The 26,556-nt window shown below is 40.7% G+C and overlaps 1 long non-coding RNA gene across 1 annotated transcript in view; it reads right to left on the reverse strand.

Moving 5' to 3' along the window:
- Positions 1-26,556, reverse strand: part of LOC137769797 (uncharacterized) — a 153,246-nt gene that overhangs the window by 111,396 nt on the left and 15,294 nt on the right. The gene's annotated exons all lie outside the window — the stretch shown is intronic.

Consider the following 26,556-nt stretch of genomic DNA (forward strand, 5'->3'; position numbering starts at 1 on the left):
GTAAAGTAGAAAAATAATAACTCATGTTGTTGTGAGGATCAAAGATATTATATATCACAACATTTTATGAATTTTAAAATATTACACAAACGTGAGAGAATAATATTGATGTTACCATTGTCTTATCATTGCTTTTTTTCTTCTGTAGTCAGATAATTAACTTCAAATGTGACGTATGGGAAGAGAGTCAGGGATAAGGAAAAATATCAGGAGCAAACACCTATAAGAACTATGTCTTTGATAGGGGACCTTCAAGATGGCAGAGGAGTAAGACATGGAGATCACCTTCCTCCACACAAATACATCAAAAATACATCTACATGTGGAACAGCTCCTACGGAACACCTACTGAACGCTGGCAGAAGACCTCAGACTTCCCCAAAGCAAGAAACTCCCCATGTACCTGGGTAGGGCAAAAGAAAAAGCAGAGAAAATAGGGATGGGACCTGCACCTCTGGGAGGGAGCTGTGAAGGAGGAAAAGTTTCCACACACTAGGAAGCCCCCTTCACTGGTGGTGGGGGGGAACTTCGGAGCCACAGAGGAGAGCGCAGCAACAGGGGTGCGGAGGGCAAAGCAGAGAGATCCCCGCACAGATGATCTGTGCCAACCAGCACTCACCAGCCCGAGAGGCTTGTCTGCTCACCTGCCAGGGCAGGTGGGGGCTGGGAGCTGAGACTCAGGCTTCAGAGTTCAGATCCCAGGGAGAGGACTGGGATTGGCTGTGTAAAGACAGCCTGAAGGGGGTTACTGCACCACAGCTAGCCAGGAGGGAGTCCGGGAAAAAGTCTGGAGCTGCCTAAGGGTCAAGAGACCATTGTTTTGTGTTTAGGAGGTGTTAAGGCACCTCCTAAATGAGCTTCAGAGATGGGTGCAAGCTGCAGCTATCAGCAAGGACACCAGAGACAGGCATGAAACACTAATGCTGCTACTGCAGCCACCAAGAATCCTGTGTGCAAGCACGGGGCACTATCCACAGCTCCCACCCCCCCACCCTGTAGCCTGTGCAGCCCACCACTGCCAGGGTCCTGTGATCCAGGGACAATTTCACCGGGAGAACACACAGAGTGCTTCAGGCTGTTGCAACATCACACCAGCATCTGCTGCAGCAGGCTCGCCCCACATTCCAATTACAACTACCATACCCCTCCCTCCCCCTGGCATGAGTGAGCCAGAGAGGCCTCATCAGCCGCTACTTTAACCCCCTCCTGTCTGGGCAGGGAACAGACACCCTCAGGTGACCTACACACAGAGGCAGGGCCAAAACCAAAGCTGAACCCCAGGAGCTGTGTGAACAAAGAAGAGAAAGGGACGCTTCTCCATGAAGCCTCAGGAGCAGAGGATTAAATCCCCACAATCAACTTGATGTACCCTGCATCTGTGGAATCCCTGAATTGACAATGAATCATCCCAAAATTGAGGCAGTGGACTTTGGGAGCAACTGTAGACTTGGGGTTTGCTGTATGCGACTGACTTGTCTCTGATTTTTATGTTTATCTTAGTATAGTTTTTAGGGCTTGATATCATTTATGGATTTGTTTATTGGTTTGGTTGCTCTCTTCTTATTTTTATTACTTTTAAAAAATTTTTTATTTTAATAATTTTTAAATTTTTTTATTTTAATAATTTTATTTACTTTTATTATTTTTTTCTTTCATTTTTTTTCTAACTTTTCTTCTGAGCCATGTGGCTAACATGGCTTTGGTGCTCTGGCCTAGTGTCAGCCATGAGCCTCTGAGGTGGGAGAGCCAAGATCAGGACATTGGAACACCAGAGACCTCCCAGCCCCACGTAATATCAATCGGTGAGAACTCTCCCAGAGGTCTCCATCTCAACGCTAATACAAAGCTGCACTCAACGGCCAGCAAGCTCCAGTGCTGGAAGCCCCATGCCAAACAACTAGCAAGATAAGAACACAACCCCACCTATTAGCAGAGAGGCTGCCTAAAATCATAATAGGTTCACAGACACCACAAAACACACACCAGATGTGGCCCTGCCTAGTAGAAAGACAAGATCCAGCCACACCCACCAGAATACAGACACCAGTCCCCCCCACCTGGAAGCCTACACAACCCACTAAACTAACCTTACCCACTGGGGGCAGACATCAAAAACAACGGGAACTAAAAACTCCTTTGTGAAAGGGAGACCCCAAAAACAGTAGGTAGAAGTAAATGAGAAGACACAGAATTAAGCAGCATGAAGGAGGAAGGTAAAAACCCACCAGAGCAAACAAATGAAGAAGAAATAGGCAGCCTACCTGAAAAGGAATTCAGAGTAATGATAGTAAAGACGATTCAAAATCTTGGAAATAGAATGGAGAAAATACAAGAAACATTTAACAAGAACCTGGAAGAACTAAAGAGCAAACAAACAATGATGAAAAAAACAAAAATGAAATTAAAAATTCTCTAGAAGGAATCAATAGCAAAATAACTGAGGCAGAAGAACGGATAAATGACCTGCACAATACAATAGTGGAAATAACTATCACAGAGCAGAATAAAGAAAAAGAATGAAAAGAATTGAGGACAGCTTCAGAGACCTCTGGGACAACATTAAACGCACCAACATTCGAATTATACGGGTCCCAGAAGAAGAAGAGAAAAAGAAAGAGTCGGAGAAGATGTTTGAAGAGATTATAGTTGAAAACTTCCCTAACATGGGAAAGGAAATAATCAGGTCCAGGAAGCGCAGAGAGCCCCATACAGGATAAATCCAAGGAGAAAAACGCCAAGACACAAAGTAATCAAACTATCAAAAATTAAATACAAAGAAAAACTATTAAAAGCAGCAAGGAAAAACAACAAATAACATAAAAAGGAATCTTTCAGCAGAAACCGTGTAAGCCAGAAGGGTGAGGCAAGACGTATTTAAAGTGATGAAAGGGAAACACCTACAACCAAGATTACTCTACCCAGCAAGGATCTCATTCAGATTCGATGGAGAAATTAAAACCTTTACAGACAAGCAAAAGCTAAGAGAATTCAGCACTGCCAAGCCAGCTTTACAACAAATGCTAAAGGAACTTCTCTTGGCAAGAAACACAAGAGAAGGAAAACACCTACAATAACAAACTCAAAACAATTAAGAAAATGGTAATAGGAACATACATATCGATAATTACCTTAAATGTAAATGGATTAAATGCTCCAACCAAAAGACATAGACTGGCTGAATGGATACAAAAACAAGACCCGTATATATGCTGCCTACAAGAGATCACTTCAGACCTAGGGAAACATACAGACTGAAAGTGAGGGGATGGATAAAGATAATCCATGCAAATGGAACTCAAAAGAAAGCTGGAGTAGCAATTCTCATATCAGATAAAATAGATTTTAAAATAAAGACTATTACAAGAGACAAAGAAGGACACTATATAATGATCAAGGGATCAATGCAAGAAGAAAATATAACAATTGCAAATATTTATGCACCCAACATAGGAGCACCTCAATACATAGGCAAATGCTAACAGCCATAAAAGGGGAAATCGACAGTAACACAATCATAGTAGGGGACTTTAACACCCCACTTTCACCAATGGACAGATCATCCAAAATGAAAAACAATAAGGAAAAACAAGCTTTAAATGACTCATTAAACAAGATAGACTTAATTGATATTTAAAGGACATTGCATCTAAAAACAACAGAATACACTTTCTTCTCAAGTGCTCATGGAACATTCTCAAGGATAGATCATATCTTGGGTCACAAATCAAGCCTTGGTAAATTTAAGAAAATTGAAATCCTATTAAGTATCTTTTCCGCCCACAACGCTATGAGAGTAGATATCAATTACCAGAAGAAAACTGTAAAAAATACAAACACATGGAGGCTAAACAATACAATACTAAATAACCAAGATATCACTGAAGAAATCAAAGAGGAAACAAAAAAATACCTAGAAACAAATGACAATGTAAACACGAAGACCCAAAAACCTATGGGATGGAACAAAAGAGGGAAGTTTATAGCAATAAAATCCTACCTCAAGACACAAGAAAAATCTCAAATAACCTAACCTTACACCTAAAGCAATTAGAGAAAGAAGAAGAAAAAACCCCCAAAGTTAGCAGAAGGAAAGAAATCATAAAGATCAGATCAGAAATAAATAAAAAGAAATGAAGGAAACAACAGCAAAGATCAATGACACTAAAAGATGGTTCTTTGAGAACATAAATAAAATTCATAAACCTCTAGCAAGACTCATCAAGAAAAGAAGGGAGAAGACTCAAATCAACAGAATTAGAAATGAAAAAGGAGAAGTAACAACTGACACTGCAGAAATACAAAGGATCATGAGAGATTACTACAGGCAACTATATGCCAATAAAATGGACAACCTGGAGGAAAAGGACAAATTCTTAGAAAAGCACAACCTCCTTAGACTGAAACAGGAAGAAGTAGAAAACATAAAGAGACCAATCACAAGCACTGAAATTGAAACTGTGATTAAAAATCTTCCAACAAACAAAAGCCCAGGACCAGATGGCTTCACAGGCGAGTTCTATCAAACATTTAGGGAGGAGCTAACACCTATCCTTCTCAAAATCTTCCAAAATATAGCAGAGGGAGGAATACTCCCAAACTCATTCTACGAGGCCAATATCACCCTGATACTAAAACCAGACAAAGATGTAACAAAGAAAGAAAACTACAGACCAATATCACTGATAAACTTAGATGCAAATATCCTCAACAAAATACTAACAAACAGAATCCAACAATACATGTAAAGGATCAACAACCGTGATCAAGTGGGATTTATCCCAGGAATGCAAGGATTTTTCAATATATGCAAATCAATCAATGTGATACACCATATTAACAAATTGAAGGGTAGGAAACATATGATAATATCAATAGATGCAGAAAAGCTTTTGACAAAATTCAACACCCATTTATAATAAAAACTCTACAGAAAGTAGGCATACAGGGAACTTACCTCAACATAATAAAGGTCATATATGACAAACCCACAGCCAACATTGTTCTCAATGGTAAAAAACTGAAACCATGTCCTCTAAAATCAGGAAAAAGACAAGGTTGTCCACTCTCACCACTATTATTAAACACAGTTTTGGAAGTTTTAACCACAGCAATCAGAGAAGAAAAAGAAATAAAAGGAATCCAAATAGGAAAAGAAGAAGTAAAACTGTCACTGTTTGCAGATTACATGATATTATACATAGAGAATCCCAAAAATGTTACCTGAAAACTACTAGAGCTAATCAATGAATTTAGTAAAGTAGCAGGATACAAAATTAATGCACAGAAATCTCTTGCATTCCTATACACTAATGATGGAAAATCTGAAAGAGAAATTAAGGAAACACTCGCATTTACCACTGCAACAGAAAGAATAAAATACCTAGCAATAAACCTAGCTAAGGAGACAAAAAACCTGGATGCAGAAAACTATAAGACACTGATGAAAGAAATTAAAGATGATACAAACAGATGGAGAGATATACCATATTCTCGGATGGGAAGAATCGACGTTGTGAAAATGACTATACTACCCAAAGCAATCTACAGATTCAATGCAATCCCTATCAAAATACCAATGGCACTTTTCACAGAACTAGAACAAAAATTTTCACAATTTGTATAGAAACACAAAAGACCCCGAATAGCCAAAGCAATCTTGAGAAAGAAAAATGGAGCTAGAGGAATCATGCTCCCTGACTTCAGACTATACTACAAAGCTACAGTAATCAAGACAATATGGTACTGGCACAAAAACAGAAATATAGATCAATGGAACAGGATAGAGAGCCCAGAGATAAAACCATGCACATATGGTCACCTTATCTTTGATAAAGGAGGCAAGAATATACAATGGAGAAAAGACAGCCTCTTCAATAAGTGGTGCTGGGAAAACTGGACAGCTACATGTAAAAGAATGAAATTAGAACACTCCCTAACACCATACACAAAAATATACTCCAAATGGTTTAAAGACCTAAATGTAAGGCCAGACACTAGAAAACTCTTAGAGGAAAACATAGGCAGAACACTCTGACATAAATCACAGCAAGATCCTTTTTGACCCACCCCAAAAATTTCTCTTCACCTAGAGAAATGGAAATAAAAATTAACAAATGGGACCTAATGAAACTTAAAAGCTTTTGCACAGCAAAGGAAACCATAAACAAGATGAAAAGACAACCCTCAGAATGGGAGAAAATATTTGCAAATGAAGCAACTGACAAAGGATTAATCTCCAAAATTTACAAGCAGCTCATGCAGCTCAATATCAAAAAAAAAAAAAAAAACCCAATCCAAAAATGGGCAGAAGGCCTAAATAGACATTTCTCCAAAGAAGATATACAGATTGCCAACAAACACATGAAAGGATGCTCAACATCACTAATCATTAGAGAAATGCAAATCAAAACTGCAATGTGGTATCACCTCACACTGGTCAGAATAGCCATCATCAAAATATCTACAAACAATTTAAGCTGGAGAGGGTGTGGAGAAAAGGGAACCCTCTTACACTGTTGCTGGAAATGTAAATTGATACAGCCATTATGGAGAACAGTATGGGGGTTCCTTAAAAAACTGAAAATCGAACTACCATATGACCCAGCAATCCCACTACTGAGCTTATACCCTGAGAAAATCATAATTCAAAAAGAGTCATGTACCACAATGTTCACTGCAGCACTATTTACAATAGCCAGGAAATGGAAGCAACCTAAGTGTCCATCGACAGATGAATGGATAAAGAAGATGCGGCACATATAAACAGTCATGTATGAAAAGAAACTAAAATTGAGCTATTTGTAGTGAGAAACTAAATTGAGCTATTTGTAGTGAGGTGGATGGACCTAGAGTCTGTCATACAAAGTGAAGTAAATCTGAAAAAGAAAAACATATCATATGCTAACACATATATATGGAATCTAAAAATAAAAAAACAAACTGATAAACGTAGGGGCAGGACAGGAATAAAGACATAGATGTAGAGAATGGACTTGAGGACACGGGGAGCAGGACGTGTAAGCTGGGATGAAGTGAGCGAGTGGCATGGACCTATATACACTACCGAATGTAAAATAGATAGCTAGTGAGAAGCAGCCACGTAGCACAGGGAGATCAGCGCGGTGCTTTGTGACCACTTAGAGGGATGGGATAGGGAGTTTGGGAGGGAGACGCAAGAGGGAGGGATATGGGGATATATGTATACGTATAGCTGATTCACTTTGTTATACAGCAGAAACTAACACAACATTATAAAGCAATTATACTCCAGTAAAGATGTTAAAAAAAAAAAAAAACTATGTCTTTGACAAAGAGAAAATCACAGGTAGAGATAAAAAGAAATATTAAAAAAAAAAAACAAAACAGAGGGATAAAAGGAAACTAAAAGGAAAGAGAGAAAAAAAACAGAAAAGAACACCCTTCATGCTTCTTCTCTTTATTTCTCTAGAAACGTATCCCAAAAGTAATTATTAGTGTTGTTAATCTTGTAGTAAAATTTTAATGATCCCATGGAGCCCTATAATCTATTTATTCTAGTTCTATAAACCAGACCTCCCTGAGAGGCCAGTTGTCCTACCTACCAGGTCACAGGAAATGTGGAGTTATGTCCAGAAAATTGGTTTATTTAGTACATGTCATTCCCCTCCCACTCTGCTCTTACTCCCTTATAGAGGTGCTGCATCACTACTTTTCCTCACCCCTGCTAGACCCTGGCTGCCTTGCATGGGGCTACATGTAACAGTAGTCTGACCAGGGATCCAAGGTCACCCAAGATGAAAGAGAAATATCAGACTCCCAACCTGGATGATGCAGGATGTGGTCAATGTCGGGAGATGGAGGCAAGGCAAGAAAGGGATTCTCCCTGAGATTTAGGTTAGCGGTTTTTAGCTTGCAATCTTATCTCAGTAATGGCTCCCAGCAATTATTAACTCTTTTTAACTTTTGGAGAGCACATTTACATTCATTATCTCAGTTTTTGATAATGGATAGCATTCCCAGAGATCTCCAGGTTTTCTCCATTAATTTCATTTTGAATACTTGAGTTTTTGTCTTTATACTCTAAAATAAATTATATGAAATAATATGTTTTATATAACTAGGTAACTACTTATAAATGAGCCTGGTACATTGTTCTGATGCTCAAGCTTAAATTTGTGTTAATAATCACAAATAAGAAATATTGTGCTAATTGTTTGGAGCTAAAGAGAAAAGAATGCTTAGTTACTGAACAGAGGCCAAACACTGTCACTCAACAGAACTGACAGTAAGGCAGCCAGTACCATTGTAAGCAACAATTAATTTTCATTTAAAAAATCCATCCAGTTTAGTTGACTTTGTTTATTTGAACTTTATGAGTTTTGTGGTTTTGTTTGTATCTCATTTATAAATTTCTTTTGTTATTATAGTGATGTGAAAAGTATAAGCATAAGGCGTTTATGCCTAGTTTTGTGTTTGTAAATATTTAAGTAACAATATAACAACAAAAAAGTTAAGTCAACAATGTAGAGGAGAGGGAGTATAACAGCTTTTTTTTTTCTTTTAAAAGGCTTATATTTATTAGTAAAATTTGGGAGAGGGATGTGTATAATCTCCTTGCTCATCACTACAGCCCAACAAGGAAAGTAAGCAAGTAAGATATAATTATCTTGGTTTGCTGAAACCGATGTTCAGAGAGGCTGAGTGACACGTCCTAGATGACATGATAAGAGCAAGCCTATTAATTAGTGATTGTATTCCTAGGCCACTCCATCCACCTGTATCACTCAGGCTTCTCTCCAGGCAGACATCATGGGATAATAGAATCTGAGTGTGAGAGGAACTGTAGGGTCATTTTATCTTGCCCCCACCTAATGTAGGAATATCCCCTACAATATTTCTGCCAAGTGGTCTGCAACAGAGACAGGGACCTGACAACCTCTCAATGAAACCTTCTCCACATAGTATGTGATGGAGCAAAAAGGCACAGAAATGTCACCACAGGTGCAGAGTTTGAGTCACAATTCTGCCATTAGCAATGGATAAGTACAGAGGACACTATTAAGAACACTCTTCTAACTTATTCCTCACAATGACCTTATTACTAATAATGAATTTGGTACTATTCTCATCCACATTTTGCAGACGAGGAAAGTGAGGCACAAAAAGGGAAAGTGATATGCCCAAGTTCTTGTGGTGGACTAGGCAGTGGAGCTAGAATGCAAATCCAGGCAGTCTGATTCAGGAGGCTATGGTTGTGGCAGCCATAAACACATGCCATCAGGTCTCCTGCAGTGTGAAATATAACTGATGGATGACCCCAGTGCCCACTACCCAGGCAATGACTGTGAGAGACAGAGACCCTAAGATCCTTTCTTGGGAGAAACAGACTCTTTGGATGGGCAACTTTAGCTGAAAGACCTCTGCTTTGCCCAGCCAAAACTTTCTTAGAAGTGTGCTACAGTCTGAGCTTCTTACTCTCCAGTTCTCCTTCCTGCCCTCTCTCCTTTACTGGGGAAAGATCTTGTTGTAGGCTGAATAACGTCCCCTGAGAATGTCTACTTCCTAATCCCAGAACCAGTTAATATGTTACATTATATGGTAAAAGGAACTTTGCCTGTGGGAATAAGTTAAGGATTTTGAGATGAGAGATTATCCTGGATCATCCTAATGGTCCTGTGTAATCATCCTTATAAGAGAGAGGCTGGAGGATCAGAGAAAGGGATGTGACAATGGGAACAGAAGACAGAGTGATGCAACTGTGACTTTGAAGATGGAACCGAGGGATGCAGGCTACCTCTAGAAGCTGAGAAAAGCAAGGGACAGATTCTTCCCTGGAGTTTCCAGAAGGAACACAGCTCTGTCAACACTTTGATTTTAGCCAGTAAGACTTCTGACCTCCAGAACTATAATATAATCAACTTGTATTGTTTTAAGCCACTAACTTTGTGATAATTTGTTACAGCAGCAATAGAAACTGACATAGAACTGCATGATAGTCTGATGACTCTTCCTGCCTCCTCCAACTTCTTCCTCTTTTTCTCTGATAGGTGTTTCCCCTCAATAAATCTCTTGCACATCTAATCTTGTCTTGGCATCTGCTTTTAGGAGGATCCCAACAGGCAGTAAGTGGTTGTGGGGGGGCGGTGGGGATGACTTTGGACCAGCTCACTACTTCATCTTGAGTAGTAAGTGGTACAAAGATAGGCTATAGTAAAAGGGGTTGGCCCAGTTGCTAAAGATTCCACTGGTGCTGAGCTGGGAAGGCATCTCGATATAAGGGAACACTCTTGGAGGTGTTAGAGAGGAGCGCCATTGTACAATGATTCCGGCATTTGAAAATATGGGGAAACTGTACCTACAAAGAAAATGGAGTTGGCTGGTTACTGATGAGTTGTGTTGATGTCCTGCAAAGGGATAATGAGAAACAAGTAGTCAACAGCTATGTTTGCAAGTTTACTGAAACACCCTTCTATAGTGTAAGAGCAGACATGGCTGAGCAGCGGGCTCCAGCAACATTGTAATCTCAGACAAGGCAGGTCTGTTACATTAAGATCAGGGTACTGGTGGGGAAAACCTGGGACCTTGGAACATATAGATCGATACCCCTAAAGTTGTTAGCTCTCTGGGCTCTCCTGAACCTTCAGAGCTTGCAGAGGGACTCACTCTTCCCTAGCAAGAGCTAGCACTTTCACTGTGATGGAAGATGCTGTAGCCGTCTCCCTCCCAAAAGGCAGCAGGTGCCTCCCTCAGGAGCTGCCCCTAAATCCTCTCCTGCTTTCTGAATTGATAAGTAAGATTAATCTCAGCATAATAATCTGGCTACAGACATGCTGAGCCTAATAATGGAGGGGAAAACCATACGTCAGAGGTGTTTTGAGAATTAGCTGGGAGGTACCAGCAGGAACAAGGGGAGTACAATTAGGATTAGATTTTGAGGGTGCTTTATCAAGGGGGTCAGACTGTAATAACTTAAGGAAGAATTCACTGACTTGGGGTGTTTTCTTGGGAGATGAGATTTAACACCCTAGCAAGGACCCCATGGGATGGGGCAAAATTTCTGCTGGATAGGGAGGAGGTGTTAGAATCCTGGAGAAAGAGAGAGTCAGTGCTGGTAAAGTAGAAATGCCTGAGTTGTACTAGCAGGAGACAGAGGAAGAAAGAAAAAGGCTGAGGGAAGTGGACCTGCAGGAATGGAGATGGTGTAAGGCCAGAAGACCCACCAGAGGACTATGGTCCATGGAAGGGCCTAAAGAGCATCCAAGGAAGCTTGACCCACAGGGACCCGTGGAGGTGGTTAAAAGAGCATGGTGTCCATGGAGCAAAAGAGACAAGCAGCCAGGAGGCTACTGCTTAGCATTAATAGCCACAAAAATGAGAATAATGGAGGAAGAAGAAGCTGAAGGTGGTCATCCTAAGAAGAAAACACAGTCTCTTACTCAGTTCCCAAACCTGAGCCAATCTTCAAATCCCAAACACACTGACTGAGGAGGAAGAACCCTGCAGTATTCTGACAAGTGCATACTGTGATGATTCCCCCAGTCCTTTCCCAAAGGGACCTAAGGTCATTTATCTGGGTGACTTTACACTGGGGAAAGGGGAAAACCAAGATATTGTGAGGATTGTTCACACAGGGTCTGAGTTAACATTGATATTCAAAGACTCAAAGCATTAACCCATTCCTTCTGTTAGAGTGAGAGCTTAGAAGGGCCAGATAATAAAATCCTAGTTGAAGTCTGACTCCAGGAGGGTCCCCTGCGTCTGGGAACCTACCCAGTAATCATCTTCTGTCCATGAGTGTAATTAGAATTGATATACTTAGCACTTGAAGCAACCCCCTAACTGGGTCATTATCACAGTGGGGAAAGCTAAGTGGAAACCTCTGAAATAGTTCTACCACTAACCACAATAGTAAATTTAGAACAATATTGCATAAAAACAAGAACAAAGGAGGAGTCTCCACATCCTGCTTTCAAAATATATTACAAAGCTACAGTAATTAAAACAGTATGATACTGGCATAAAGAATGACATATTGAGTAACGGAATAGAATAGAGAACCCAGAAATAAAAGTACACATGTATGGTGTACTGATCTGCAATAAGGGTGCCAAGAATACCAAAAATAAGGAAAGGATAGTCTCTTCAACAAAGAATATTGGAAAAAATGGTGTCCACATGCAAAAGAATGAAATTGGATCCTTATCTTACACCATACACAAAAAGCAACTCACATGGAGTATACAATTAAAAGTGATGTGAAACTTCTAGAAGAAAACAGAAAAAAGCTTCATGACATTGGCCTTTGCAATCATTTAATGGATATGACAATAAAAGCACAGGCAACAAAAGCAAAATTAGACAAGTGGGACTATATTAAACTAGGAAGCTTCTGCAGAGAAAAGGAAATAATCAATAAAGTACAGAAGCAGCCTGCAGCATGGAAGAAAGTATTTACAAACCATATATTTCATAAGGGGTTAATTTCCAAAATACAGAAGGAAGTCCTACAATTCAATAGCAAAGAAAAAAAAGCCAATTAAAAAATGGGCAAAGGGCTACCCGGGCTATTTGGTGGGGCTAATGGCGACCCTGAGAGGGCTCACACCAAGGAGTACTTCCCAGAATTCCTGCTGCCAGTCTCCTTGTCCTCACGGTGAGACACAGCCACCCCCCGCCTCTGCAGGAGACCCACCAACACTAGCAGGCTGCCCCTCCAAGAGCAGAGGCAGTGAGAGGAAATGTGTGCACTGGTCCACACGGGGAAGCAGCAGAGACAGAGACCAGCACCACCTCCTGGTTCTCCCTCCAGGGAAACCAGGAAAACAAGAACTAGCAAGAGCTTGACAAATGCCTGGCTTTAAATTGGAGACTATTCACCTGCCTGTTGCTTCATTCCTGGAAATTTCGTTGCAACTAAGTAAGAGGACACTGGAAAAGAAGGAGGTGACATTCATAGAAAGATAGACAAGATGAAAAGGCAGAGGGCTATGTACCACATGAAGGAACAAGATAAAACCCCAGAAAAACAACTAAATGAAGTGGAGATAGGCAACCTTCCAGAAAAAGAATTCAGAAGAATGATAGTGAAGATGATCCAGGACCTCGGAAAAAGAATGGAGGCAAAGATTGAGAAGATGCAAGCAATGTTTAACAAAGACCTAGAAGAATTAAAGAACAAACAGAGATGAACAATACAATAACTGAAATGAAAACTACACTAGAAGGAATCAATAGCAGAATAACTGAGGCAGAAGAACGGATAAGTGACCTGGAAGACAGAATGGTGGAATTCACTGCTGTGGAACAGACTAAAGAAAAAAGAATGAAAAGAAATGAAGACAGCCTAAGAGACCTCTGGGAACAACATTAAACGCAACAGCATTCACATTATAGGGATCCCAGAAGGAGAAGAGAGAGAGAAAGGAGCAGAGAAAATATTTGAAGAGATTATAGTCGAAAACTTCCCTAACATGGGAAAGGAAATAGCCACCTAAGTCCAGGAAGCACAGAGAGTCCCATACAGGATAAACCCAAGGAGAAACACTACAAAACACATAGTAATCAAACTGATAAAAATTAAAGACAAAGAAAAATTACTGAAAGCAGGGAGGGAAAAATGACAAATAACATACAAGGGAACTCCCATAAGGTTAACAGCTGATTTCTCAGAAGAAACTCTACAAGCCAGAAGGGAGTGGCATGATATACTTAAAGTGATGAAAGGGAAAAACCTACAACCAAGATTACTCTACCCAGCAAGGATCTCATTCAGATTCGATGGAGAAATCAAAAGCTTCACAGACAAGCAAAAGCTAAGAGAATTCAGCACCACCAAACCAGCTTTACTACAAATGCTAAAGGAACTTCTCTAAGTGGGAAACACAAGAAAAGAAAAGGACCTACAAAAACAAACCCAAAACGATTAAGAAAATGTTAATAGGAACATACATATCGATAATTATCTTAAACATGGATGGATTAAATGCTCCAACCAAAAGACACAGGCTTGCTGAATGGATACAAAAACAAGAACCATATATATGCTGTCTACAAGAGACCCACTTCAGACCTAGGGACACATACAGACTGAAAGTGAGGGGATGGCAAAAGATATTCCATGCAAACGGAAATCAAAAGAAAGCAGGAGTAGCAATACTCATATCAGATAAAATAGACTTTAAAATAAAGAATGTTACAGGAGACAAGGAAGGACACTACATAATGATCAAGGGAACAATCCAAGAAGAAGATTTAACAATTATAAATATATATGCTCCCAACATAGGAGCACCTCAATACATAAGGCAACTGCTAACAGCTATAAAAGAGGAAATTGACAGTGACACTATAATAGTGGGGGACTTTAACACCTCACTTTACACCAATGGACAGATCATCCAAACAGAAAATTAATAAGGAAACACAAGCTTTAAATGACACAATAGACCAGATAGATTTAATTGATATTTATAGGACATTCCATCCAAAAACAGCAGATTACACTTTCTTCTCAAGTGCACATGGAACATTCTCCAGGACAGATCACATCTTGGGTCACAAATCAACCCTCAGTAAATTTAAGAAAATTGAAATCACAGCAAGCATCTTTTCTGACCACAATGCTATGAGACTAGAAATCAATTAGAGGGAAAAAACCGTAAAAAACACAAACACATGGAGGCTAAACAATACGTTACTAAATAACCAAGAGATCACTGAAGAAATCAAAGAGGAAATCAAAATATACCTAGAGACAAATGACAATGAAAACACGATGATCCAAAACCTATGGGATGCAGCAAAAGCAGTTCTAAGAGGGAAGTTTATAGCTATACAAGCCTACCTCAAGAAACAAGAAAAATCTCAAATAAACAATCTAACCTTACACCTAAAGGAACTAGAGAAAGAAGAACAAACAAAACCCAAAGTTAGCAGAAGGAAAGAAATCATAAAGATCAGAGCAGAAATAAATGAAATAGAAACAAAGAAAACAATAGCAAAGATCAATAAAACTAAAAGTTGGTTCTTTGAGAAGATAAACAAAATTGATAAACCATTAGCCAGACTCATCAAGAAAAAGAGGGAGAAGACTCAAATCAATAAAATTAGAAATGAAAAAGGAGAAGTTACAACAGACACCGCAGAAATACAAAGTGTCCCAAGAGACTACTACAAGCAACTCTATGCCAATAAAATGGACAACCTGGAAGAAATGGACAAATTCTTAGAAAGGTATAACCTCCCAAAACTGAACCAGGAAGAAATAGAAAATATGAACAGACCAAACCCAAGTAATGAAATTGAAACTCTGACTAAAAATCTTCCAACAAACAAAAGTCTAGGACCAGATGGCTTCACAGGTGAATTATATCAAAGATTTAGAGAAGACCTAACACCCATCCTTCTCAAACTCTTCCAAAAAATTGCAGAGGAAGGAACACTCCCAAACTCATTCTATGAGGCCACCATCACCCTGATACCGAAACCAGACAGAGATACTACAAAAAAAGAAAATTACAAACCAATATCACTGATGAGTAAAATGAATATAGATGCAAAAATCCTCAACAAAATACTAGCAAACAGAATCCAACAACACATTAAAAGGATCATACAACATGATCAAGTAGGGTTTATCCCAGGGATGCAAGGATTCTTCAATATATGCAAATCAATCAATGTGACACACCATATTAACACACTGAAGAATAAAAAACCTATGACCACCTCAATAGATGCAGAAAAAGCTTCTGACAAAATCCAACACCAATTTATGATAAAAACTCTCCAGAAAGTGGGCATAGAGGGAGCCTACCTCAACATAATAAAGGCCATATATGACAAACCCACGGCAAACATCATTCTTAATGGTGAAAAACTGAAAGCATTTCCTCTAAGATCAGGAACAAGACAAGGATGTCCACTCTCACCACTATTATTCAAAATAGTTTTGGAAGTCCTAACCACAGCAATCAGAGAAGAAAAAGAAATAAAAGTAATACAAATTGGAAAAGAAGAAGTAAAACTGTCACTGATTGCAGATGACATGATACTATGCCTAGAGAATCCTAAAGATGTCACCAGAAAACTACTAGAGCTAATCAAAGAATCTGGTAACGTTGCAGGATACAAAATTAATGCACAGAAATCTCTTGCATTCCTACACACTAATGATGAAAACTCTGAAATAGAAATTAAGGAAATTAATTTCCTCCCATTTACCATTGCAACAAAAATAATAAAATACCTAGGCATAAGCTTACCTAGGGAGACAAAAGCCCTGTATGCAGAAAACTATAAGACACTGATGAAAGAAATTAAAGATGATACCAACAGATGGAGAGATATACCATGTTCTTGGATTGGAAGAATCAACATTGTGAAAATGACTATACTACCTAAAGCAATCTACAGATTCAATGCAATCCCTATCAAATTACCAATGGCATTTTTTACAGAACCAGAACAAAAATCTTAAAATTTGTATGGAGACACAAAAGACCCCGAATAGCCAAAGCAGTCTTGAGGGAAAAAAACGGAGTTGGAGGAATCAGAATCCCTGACTTCAGACTATACTACAAAGCTACAGTAATCAAGACAATATAGTAGTGGCACAAAAACAGAAACATAGATCAATGGAACAAGATAGAAAGCCCAGAGATTAACCCACGCACCTATGGTCAACTAATCTATGACAAAGGAGGCAAGGATATATAATGGAGAAGACACAGTCTCTTCAATAAGTCGTGCTGGGAAAACTGGACAGCTACATGTAAAAGAATGAAATTAGAACACTGCCTAACACCATACACAAAAATAAACTCAAAATGGATTAGAGACCTAAATATAAGACCGGACACTATAAAACTCTTAGAGGAAAATATAGGAAGAACACTCTTTTACAAAATCACAGCAAGATATTTTTTGACCCATCTCCTAGAGTAATGGAAATAAAAACAAAAATCAACAAGTGGGACCTAATGAAACTTAAAAGCTTTTGCACAGCAAAGGAAGCCATAATCAAGATGAAAAGACAACCCTCAAAATGGGAGAAAATATTTGCAAACGAATCAACGGACAAAGGATTAATCTCCAAAATATATAAAAAGCTCATGCAGCTCAATATTAAAGAAACAAACAACCCAATACAAAAATGGGCAGAAGACCTAAATAGACATTTCTCCAAAGAGACATACAGATGGCCAAGAAGCACATGAAAAGCTGCTCAACATCACTAATTATCAGAGAAATGCAAATCAAAACTACAATGAGGTACCACCTCACACCAGTTAGAATGGGTTTCATCAGAAAATCTACAAACAACAAATGCTGGAGAGGTTGTGGAGAAAAGGGAACCCTCTTGCACTGTTGGTGGGAATGTAAACTGATACAGCCACTATGGAGAACAATATGGAGGTTCCTTAAAAAACTAAACATAGAATTACCACATGACCCAGCAATCCCACTACTGGGCATATACCCAGAGAAAACAATAATTCAAAAAGACACATGCACCCCAATGTGTTTGCAGCACTATTTACAATAGTCAGGTCATAGTAGCCACCTAAATTCCCATCAACAGACGAATGGATAAAGAAGTTGTGGTACATATATACAATGGAATATTACTCAGCCATGAAAAGGAACAAAATTGGGTCATTTGTAGAGACGTGGATGGATCTAGAGACTGTCATACAGAGTGAAGTAAGTCAGAAAGAGAAAAACAAATATTGTATTTTAATGCATATTTGTGGAACCCAGAAAATGGTACAGATGAACCAGTTTGCAGAGCAGAAATTGAGACACAGGGGGAAAGTGGCAGGGGTGGGGGTCGTGGTGTGATGAATTGGGAGATTGGGATTGACATGGATACACTGATGTGCATAAAATGGATGACTAATATGAAAATATAAAAAAATAAAGAAAATTAAATTCAAGAAAAGAAAATGGGCAAAGGACCTGAATAAACATTTTTCAAAAGAAGAGATAAAAATTGGCAAAAAGTGTATAAAAAGGCACTCAACTTCACTAATCAAGGGGAATGCAAACCCAAAGCCCAATGACATTATCACCTTACACCTATTAGCATGGCTATTATTAAAACAATTTTTTTAAAAGACAAGTGTTTGTGAGGATGGGGAGAAATTGGAGCCCTTATACACTGTTTGTGGGAATGTAAAATGGTACAGCCACTGTCGAAAACAGTATGGAGATCCCTCAAAAATTTAAAAATAGAACTACCATACAACTCAGCAATCCTACTTCTGGGCATTTATCCCAAAAAAATTGAAATCAGGATCTCAAGGAGGTATAAGTACTCCCATGTTCATTGCAGTGCTATTCACAAGAGTGAAGATGTGGAAACGACCTAAATGTCCAGCAAAAGATAAATGGATAAAGAAAATGTAGTATATTATTCAACCTTAAAAAAGAAGGAAATTCTGCGATATGCAACAACATGTATGAACCATGAGGACATCTATCACCTAAGTGAAACGAGCCAGTCACAGGACAAATACTGCATTATTCCACTTATATGAGATCTAAAATAGTTGAAATCATAGACGCAAAGTATAGAATGATCATTTCTAGGGACTGGGGGTCAGGGTGTGAAATGGGGATTGTTAATAAATGCGTGTAAGATTTCAGTTATGCAAGGTGAATAAAGTTCTAGTGGTCAGATTTACAATTTTACACCTGTAAGTAACAACACCATTTTGCACACTTAAAAATCTTTTAAAGAGTAAATCTCATGTTAAGTGTTCTTACCAAAATAATTAATTGATTGATTTAAAAAAAAATAATACTACATTTCAGATCCAGTGACAGATATTGGTGTCATCCTTAAAGACATAAAGAATGTAGGGATAGTAGTGCCTATCTATCACACTTCCGTTGAGCACCCCAATCTGGCCTCTGCAGAACCTGAATGGATACTGGAAAATTACTGCAAACGAATGTAGGCTTAACTCAATTATAGCCTTAATCATAGCTGCTGTGTTAGACATAGTATTTTTGTTAGAGCAGATTAGTAAGACTTCGGGTGCATGGTATGTGGCCATTGATTTTACAGACATGTTCTTTTCCACACTGACCAAAAAAAAAAAGAATCAGAAAGTTCCCATTCACATCAAATGGACAACAATATTTATTTACAGTTTTGCTTTGGGGTTATGTTAGTTCTCCCACCTTCCGCCATAGTATCATCCAAAGAGATCTGGGCTGCCTGAACACTCCACAGAATATCATCCTTACCCATTATATTGGTGACATCATGTTGAGTGGTTGGGATGACAAGAGCTAGTCTGCTTGGTAAGACACAGGTGTTCCAGAGGGGAGTAGATTAACCTGATGAAGATTCAGGGATCTACCATTTTAGTAACATTTTTTAAGGTATCCAATGGTCAGGGGTATGCCAGGCTATCCCTCCAAAGTAAGAAACAAATTACTGAATCTTACATCTCAGTCACCAGCAGGAAGCAAGGTGTCTGGTGGACTTTCTTGGGTCCTGGAGGCAACACATTTCACACCTAGATATATTGGTCCAGCTCTTAATATGGGTGGCTACCAGCTTCAAGAGGGACCAGGAACAGGAAAGAGCCCTGTGGCAGTTGCAGGCTATAGACAAACAGCCCTGCCACTTGGGCCATCCAATCTGGCAGGCCCTACGGTGTTGGAAGTGTCAGTGGTGGGAAATGAACCAGGATGGAGCTTTTAGGAAGCCCCAGTGAGACAAACACCACACAGGCTCCTGAGATTCTAGAACAAGGCCATGGTGTCCACAACAGAGAATTCAATACTTTTTGAGAAACAGTTCCTGGCATGATACCAGGCCTTGGTCAAGACAGAAGACTTGACCATGGGGCACAAAGTGACCATGTATCCTCCAGAACTTCCCATTGTGAGTTGGGTTCTGTCAGACCTGCCAAAGCATGAAGTCAAACATGTCCAGCAACAGTCATCATATATTGGAAAAGATACATGCGGATCAAGCTGAAGGATCAAAGGGTCCGAGTAAGCTGTGTGAACAGGTGGCTTAGAACCCCGTGTCAGCAACCACGATTGCATCAGCCTTTCCCCCGGGTCATACCTATAGCCCCTGAGGGTCCAGTATGACCAGCTAAAGGAGGAGGGAAAAGCCAGAGCTTGGTTTGGCATATGTGAGCAAGCCAAAATGGGCAATGGCCACCTTATAGCCTCATCCATGGGGGATCTGAAGGATAGTAAAGAAAGAAAATTTCCCCAGTGTGTGGATATATAAGCAGTGTACCTGGTCGTCTATTTTGTGTGGAAGGAGAATCAACCCAAAGTGAAAATATATACAGATTACTGGGCCGTGGCCAATGGCCAGGCCATCTGATCAGGAGCCTGGAAGAGAGAAGACTGGAAGATCAGGAGGTCCAAGGCAAGGGCGTGTGGATGAGAAGCAGGCATGGAGTGTGAATATTTTTTATCACAAATTAATACCCAGTGTGTACGTGTCAATCCCAAACTCCCAGTCTATCCCTCCCCCCTGCCCCACAACCCTTCCTCCCTGGTAGCCATAGGTTTGTTTTTTAAGTGTGTGGATCTGTTTCTGTTTTGTAAATAAGTTCATTTGTATCATTTTTTTAGATTCCACATATAAGCGATATCATATGATATTTGTCTTTCTCTGCCTGACTTACTTCATTTAGTATAATAATCTCCAGGTCCATCCATGTTGCTGCAAATGTACTGGTATATTTAAAATAGATAACCAACAAGGACCTATTGTATAGCACAGGAAACTCTGCTCAATATTCTGTAATAAACCTAAATGGGAAAAAAATTTGAAAAAGAATAGATACTTGTATATGTATAACTGAATCACTTTGCTGTACACCTAAAACTAACACAACATTGTTAATCAACAATACTCCAATATAAAACAAAAATTAAAAAAATATTAAGCCCTCACTACAGAAGATGCACGGACCAAATAAACAGACAAAGTAAATGACATAGTCATTTTAACATTAGCCAGCCTTCATCACTGGTCATCTTGGAACCGGGCTGATGAACACGTGAATGGAGTAGCCACAGAAACAGAGGCTACATAGGGGTTCGACCATATGGCCTCTCACTTATTAAAGCTGATCTGGCTATTGCACCCTCTGAACAGAGACCATTGCTAAACCCCTTTTATAGCCTGATGTACTGCTCAAGGAGACCAATGGGCTACTTGGTGGCAAGTTGACAACTTTGGGCTCCATCCATCCTGAAAAGGCCAGCAGTTCATCCTCATCAGGATAAGCACCTGTTCTAGGTGTGGGTTCGCCTTTGCTGCTCACAGAGCTGCAACCAGCATCACTATCCAAGGGCTTATGGATGTCTGATCCACAGGCATAGGGTCCCATGCAGTATAACATCCATCCAAGGATACACCCCTCCATCCTTCACAATGAGGTGTACGGTTAGGTCCTAAGCCTAGCCAGCACTCCCAGGCAGTGGTTGGTCAGCAATAGGCCCCTGGTGCCATCCTAACCAGCAAAACACAAGAGTCCCTACTCAGGGACTCCTGGGAATAGTTCCCCCAGGTGATTTTTTTTTTTAAGAGGAAGAAGAGAAAGAAAGAGAGAGGTGCAAGGGAGAAGTACTTCCTTTGCAGCTTCTGGGGATGGTTGCCTGCATATCACCTATGGGCCTGCCTTAGCCATCTTAGAACTGAGTGGGCGGAAGGGGAGAAGAGCTAAGAGGACCAGTCGAAATACTGAGATGGCATCATGAGTCTCTGATGACATCACTGAGCCACTGAATTATCCAAATCTGGAGCCACCCTGCCCAGCCAGTCTTTTAAACATGAGATTAAAATGTCCTTATTGTTTAAGAGGACTTCAGGTCTCCAGGATTTCACCTGGTTCCTCTTGTGTCTGAGGATCAATTATTTAATTTAAACTTTCTTTTATTCCATGAGCTGCCCAGTTTCTCCACTGTGAATACCTTTCGGCTTTCAAGGTTGCTTTGTGGTTTGCTGCTGCTTAAAACCGGAACCCTGGGAGAGGTACTGTTTATAAGGAGACAAGACAGAGAGGAACATGTGCCAGGAGAGGAAAGGACAGCAGCACACATGTCACTTAGATTAAAAACAAACAGCCATTTATGTATACGGAGATACATTCATTGCTGAAATTGAAATAACGAAAGAGACATAATTAGCTTCGGAGAGCAGAAGAAACCAAGTTGATCTCCTAATGAGGTCTGAATGGGCCTCTCATTAACCACATGGCTGGGGACTCGTGGGAAGTGCTGGAGCTCGGGGAAAACCCAGAGGGAATGAACAAGCCGGCAGACAGATGGGGACCCGGTTGCCCTGGTTCTGAGTCCTCAGGGTGAGCATCATTCCAACAGGAAAAGAGAAGCAGCCTAAAGTAAAGAAGACCCAGTGACAGAGGGTGGGGCTGCACAAAGGACCAACGCCTCCTCGTGGCCCCTTCCTTTGCTCATAACCCTACACCCCCCATGTGCTTTTTGCCCTTCATGTGCAAAGGGCCACCAGTTTGCCATGGGAGCCTCAACCTAGCGCCTCCCAGGTTGAAGTGCTTGGATGGCCCAGGGTCAGAACCAGTCGAGGTTGGGGTTCCAAGCCCCATCCAGAGGTACTGAATTGAATCTCGGGGATGAGTTCCTGCAATTTGTCACACAAGACGCCATCAAAATGTCATTAGGACACTGTTACAAACCCTAAGCTAATTTGCAGTTTTACAGAAGCCCATGGGAAAAGGGGAATGCTTGACCCAAATAAATAAATCTCTAATTTTGAAATATTAGGCACTGTGGCCTAGGACTGGAGAAAAACAGACACGAGAAAGATAGTTACACCACACAGAGAAAAACTGCCTCCGTCTAAAAATAAGAGCAGCCAAGTACTTTTGTTTCCACCCAGACCACGTTAGGTACCCTTTCTTCAGTTCTTCCAAGCTGCCCTCTATTGCATTCTTTTAGAATGATTTGAGCGCATGCTTTTCTCCTCCACTAGGTCGAGTGCTCCCTTAAGGACAAAGACTGACTTGTCCATCTCTCCGTCCCCAGATTCCAGCACAATGCCTGGGACACAGTGGAGTTTAACAAGCTCCAGGAACATCAACAAACGCTTCTACAGCACTCTTTGTGCTCAGCACTCTGCTGGAAGCTCTACACCTATTAACTCACTTAATCCTTAAACCGTCCCATTCACAGACAGTGAAAATAAAGCTCAGAGAGGTTAGGTGACTTGCTCAAGGTCACACAGCTGGTACAGAGTTCACATTCCTCACACTCGTCACTGCTGTGCTATCCTCACACAGCCCTAAGCTAATCAGAAAATCAGACCCTTGAGAAGGAAAGACCAAGTTTCCAGGTTTTAATATAACCCACTGCTTTCCCATTTTCATCATTGCCTTTTATAATTAAAAGTCGTATACTTCAAAACATTTTTGGAAAGAAGCAAGGTATGAGGGACATAGGGCATTATCTGGAAGAGAGTGGATTCTGGAGGGAATTTCACAGGTTGGGATCTGGGCTCTCACAGTTACTATGTATTTAACTTCCTTATGCCTGAGTTTCCTCATAAGATTATTAAAGGTAAACTAATGAAAAGACACAAAGCATTTAAAAGAGAGTCTGCCACTGAGGTAGCAATAATAAATGTTAGTTATTACTATTATCTAAGTAATAATCTTCACAGAATCTTGAGCCCTTTGAGTTCAAAGGAACCTTAAGCAATATAAACAGCCAACACAACACGAGACAGTTTAAACATTTGGTAATCATTCGACCCACCCTTGTTTTGCCTGTGGTTACAATGCAACCCACCCACATGGTGATGAGACCGTGGCTATGTGTTATAAACAGTCAGATTTTGACAAGACATGGATAACAGGGAGTAGTATGACTTTTCAGTTTGGGTGGTTTTTTTTTTAAAATATACAGCCTTGTGGAAATTGTAACTAATTTTTAAAAGATATACATTAAAACTAATGTTTGAAAACTGAGGAGAGAATCATCATCTGATATTCTTTTCACTGATTTCTGTTTCTATCGCAAGACAATCTAACCTCCATTTCGTCACTGGGCTTCAAATTAGTTTACATAAACATATGTTTCTTGACACTGTGGAGGACACAATGTAGACACCAAAAATGTACACATTTACTGCCCATAAGAATCCTATGATGTCAAACCTAATCTCCCAATCCATCCCACCCTCCTACCATGTGTAAAATAGATAGCTAGTAGGAACCTGCTATATAGGGAGCTCAGCTCTGCACTCTGTGATGACCTAGATGGGCAGGATGGGGCGGGGGATGGGAGGGAGGTCCAAGAGGGAGGGGATATATGTATACATATAGCTGATTCACTTCGTTGTACAGCAGAAACTAACACAACTTTGTAAAGCAATTATACTCCAATTAAAAGAAAAAAGAATCCTATGAAGTAACCTGGGGGGACATGGGGAGGGTTGGAAAGGAGAGAGGCTAAGGCAAGCGGGAAGGCAAGCGTAAGTCTGAATATAATAAATGTTTATGAAACTTGAAAACTGAGTACCTGATGGGGGATGGAATGATCAATACAGACTTTATAGAAAAGCTGTCCTTTAGGGTCAGCTTTAAAGGACCCTCTGGATGCCCACAGGTGGTGGAGTACACTCCAGAAGGAGAAAGCAGCCCAGGCAAATGTTTCTACTCATCCAGAATCTACTAACTCATCTTGGCGGTTCCCTGCCAGCAGGAGTCCTTTGCCTTGGCCCAGCTGGGGTCGCCTTGATGCTCCGTCTGGCTCCTCTGCTCTCCTCTTGTTGTAAGTCTCTATCGTCCCACCCTTGACCTGGTTCTCTCTCTCTTTCTCTCCCCTTCACTCTTATTCCTGCTCTCATCTTACCCACTCTGGGTGATGCCTCACGATTCATATTCCTTAATAAGATGAGGAAAAATGTCTCCTCTCTGCTAATAAGAAAAGGAAACATTCCTCCTCCCCAGTAAATCTACATCTATTTGAAATGAACATAAACTGTAAGAGTTTCTCTCAGCAGATAAATTGGTCCCTAGCCAACTGGTATCATTTTTGCCCCCAGAGTGATGACGGATAGGCAAAGGAATATATTCTTTCTTTTGCAGCATCAAACTTTATGAGGGGGACCTTCAAGATGGCGGAGGAGTAAGACGTGGAGATCACATTCCTCCCCACAAATACATCAGAAAATACATCTACATGTGGAACAACTCCTACGGAACACCTACTGAATGCTGGCAGAAGACGTCAGACTTCCCAAAAGGCAAGAAAATCCCCAGGTTCCTGGGCAGGGCAAAAGAAAAAAGGAAAAACAGAGACAAAAGAATAGGGATGGGACTTGAACATCTGAGAGGGAGCTGTGAAGGAGGAAAAGTTTCCACACACTAGGAAGCCCCTTCACTGGCAGAGACGGGGGTGGGCAGGCGGGAAGCTTCAGAGCCACAGAGGAGAGCGCAGCAACAGGGGTGCAGAGGGCAAAGCGGAGAGATTCCCACACAGAGGATCGGTGCCAACCAGCACTCACCAGCCTGAGAGGCTTGTCTGCTCACCCACTGGGGCGGGTGGGGGCTGGGAGCTGAGGCTCGGGCTTCAGAGGTCAGATCCCAGGGAGAGGACTGGGGTTGGCTGTATGAACACAGCCTGAAAGGGAGTAGTGCACCACAGCTAGCCAGAGGGAGTCTGGGGGAAAGTCTGGACCTGTCTAAGAGGCAAGAGACCATTTTATCAGGGTGTGGGAGGAGAGGGGATTCAGAGCACCGCCCAAAGGAGCTCCAGAGATGGGTGCAAGCCATGGCTATCAGCACAGATACCAGAGACGGGCATGAAATGCTAAAGCTGCTGCTGCAGCCACCAAGAAGCCTGTGTGCGAGCTCAGGTCACTCTCCACACCTCACCTCCCGGGAGCCTGTGCAGCCCACCACTGCCAGGGTCCCGTGATCCAGGGACAACTTACCCGGGAGAACGCACGGCGCGCCTCAGGCTGTTGCAATGTTATGCAGGCCTCTGCTGCCACAGGCTCTCCCCACATCCTCCTGTACCTTCCCTCCTCCTGGCCTGACTGAGCCAGAGCCCCCAATCAGCTGCTACTTTAGCCCTGTCCTGTCTGAGCGAAGAACAGATGCCCTCAGGTGACCTACACGCAGAGGCGGGGCTAAATCCAAAGCTGAAACCCAGGAGCAGTGCAAACAAAGAAGAGAAAGGGAAATCTCTCCTTGCAGCCTCAGGAGCAGTGGATTAAATCTCCACAATCAAACTGATGTACCTGCATCTGTGGAATCCCTGAAGAGACAACGAATCATCCCAAAATTTAGGCAGTGGACTTTGGGAGCAACCGTAGACTTGGGACTTGCTTTCTGCATCTAATCTGTTTCTGGTTTTATGTTTATCTTAGTTTAGTATTTAGAGCTTATTATCATTAGTAGATTTGTATATTAATTTGGTTGCTCTCTTCCTTTTTTGTTTTTGTTTTTTTACTATACATTTTAGTGCTTCTTATCATCAGTGGATTTGTTTTATGGTTTGGCTGCTCTCTTTCTTTCTTCATTTTTTTATTACTTTTTATTTTTTTAT

This window comes from Eschrichtius robustus, chromosome 10 (assembly GCF_028021215.1).
Source record: "Eschrichtius robustus isolate mEscRob2 chromosome 10, mEscRob2.pri, whole genome shotgun sequence".
Classification (NCBI taxonomy): Eukaryota; Metazoa; Chordata; class Mammalia; order Artiodactyla; family Eschrichtiidae; genus Eschrichtius; species Eschrichtius robustus.